This window comes from Corvus brachyrhynchos, unplaced genomic scaffold, assembly GCF_000691975.1.
Source record: "Corvus brachyrhynchos isolate BGI_N302 unplaced genomic scaffold, ASM69197v1 scaffold2193, whole genome shotgun sequence".
Classification (NCBI taxonomy): Eukaryota; Metazoa; Chordata; class Aves; order Passeriformes; family Corvidae; genus Corvus; species Corvus brachyrhynchos.
In genome coordinates, this window is record NW_008237069.1 from 2,465 (window position 1) to 4,428 (window position 1,964).

Consider the following 1,964-nt stretch of genomic DNA (forward strand, 5'->3'; position numbering starts at 1 on the left):
AGGGATTCAGACCCGAATTAAGGGATTCAGACCTGGTTTCAGGGATTCAGACCCGAATTAAGGGATTCAGACCTGGTTTCAGGGATTCAGACCCGAATTAAGGGATTCAGACCTGGTTTCAGGGATTCGGACCCGAATTAAGGCACTTTTCTCCAAAGACCAAGGTCGAAACCAGCCTTGTCCGGGGGCTTGGAACCCTTCGCAGGAGGCAGAGAAACCTTCGCGGGGTTCTGAAGTTCGCGGGGGGGGGGGGTGTTTTTTTTCCCCCTTTTTTCCCTCTCTGCTGGGCGGTTTCAACATCAGAACGCACCGGGAGGAACCCGAAAACCCAGCGCCCCGTCCCGGCTGCGGGGAGGGGGAGATCTGCGGAAGGATTCTGCAACTTTCCCGGTTTTCTTTCAGCACAGCGAGAGGTTTCGTCATTCAGCGCCGTTATCCTTTTCCTGCGTGCTCGTGAAATAAAGAGCTTTTATCTCTTTTGCTTTCCTCCGAGGAAAACGTTGGTTTTTTCCCCCCGGCGGAGGGGCGGTTGTGCCTTCTCTCGGAGGATGCGTTTCCAAATTTGCCCAAACGGGCCCGTTCTGTCGCCCTTTGTGTGAGTCGGGGGAAATTTCTTGTTATTTTCCTTGCGTGAGGGGGGAAATAAGAAACTACTGAGGAGGACCGCAGAGCTGCGAGGCAAAAGAGGCTCCGACTTCGATGGTTGCGGAGTTTTATCACGAAGAGAATTAAAAGCGAAGAGAAATAACAGGAAATTAAATTACATCAAAGCAAACCCCCGTCCCCTCTTCCGGCGCTTTCCTCCCACAAAGGGTGACGGAATCGCTGCGTCTTTACTTCAGGGCTGAGGGCCCCTCTCAGCCGAGGCTGAGCCCCGCAGCCTTTCCTCAGGAGAGAGATGCTCCGGTGCCTTCAACATCTGGCGCTTGATTGTGCCGTAAATCGAGTCTCTCCCGATGGGAGAGGATTTGCTGCAAGTCCTTGCAAGGAGTTTAAAAGATAAAGCGAGACGTCTTCCGGAGTCTCGATGCTTCCGGGGAGTTTTTATTGAGTCTTATCAGAGGAACTGAGCCACCAGCGTGACCCAGGTGCAGCATGGAAGGAGGAAAAGGAGGAGTGAGAGCAATTATCGAGATTTACACGGCCTTTTAAAGACATTCTGACCAATAGTTACTAAAAACGTACATTGTTTTCACTTTCCTACCAATTATTCAGTAACACGGGCAGGAACTGCGGAATTTTCCATCCAGTCATCCCAAACTACTTTTCCTGCAAAATACGGAGCGGTAGGAGAAGGAGAAGAAGCTTCAAAGAACAACGGCAATCCTCCTGATATTTTGATATTTTTTACTCTTATCGATTTACCACAAAGATATTTTTTGATTTTTCGGTATTTTTTTACTCCTATCTATTCACTACAAAGAGAAGCCCAAACCCTCTGAATCTTTCACCCTGGGACAATCTCACTCGGCAGTCCATCACCGCCTCATTCCCGCCACTGCATTTTCCAGTTCTTGTCTGACTGTTGGGAATTTTTTCCGAGGTTTGAAGCCAAACCAGCGCTGTTCAGGGGGGTAAGAACCCCTAAAAACAGGCAGAGAAATCCTCGCGGCACTCGGGGCTCCTACACCTGTAAAAGGCTGCGTGACCCAAACGCGATTCCGGGGCTGCTCTGGGCTCGGGGCCACCTTCGGGGTCACCTTTGGGGCCAAATTTGGGGCCACCTTTGGGGCCACCTTCGGGGCCACCTTCGGGGTCACTTTTGGGGTCACTTTTGGGGCCACCTTTGGGGCCACCTTTGGGGTCACTTTTGGGTTTAGGGACTGGGAGCTGGGTTTAGGGACTGGGAGCTGGGTTTAGGGATCGAGAGTTGGGTTTAGGGATTGAGAGCTGGATTTAGGGACTGGGAGCTGGGTTTAGGGACTGAGAGCTGGGTTTAGGGATTGAGAGCTGGGTTTAGGGAT

The 1,964-nt window shown here is 51.4% G+C and overlaps 1 long non-coding RNA gene across 1 annotated transcript; it reads right to left on the reverse strand.

The window, feature by feature from the left end:
- Positions 1-457: 457 nt before the first annotated feature.
- LOC108445303 lies at positions 458-1,958 on the reverse strand. Its single transcript, XR_001860123.1, has 2 exons — positions 1,737-1,958; positions 458-1,688 (listed from the first exon to the last, which is right to left on the reverse strand). It is a non-coding gene; the product is annotated as an uncharacterized LOC108445303 (long non-coding RNA).
- Positions 1,959-1,964: the final 6 nt, after the last annotated feature.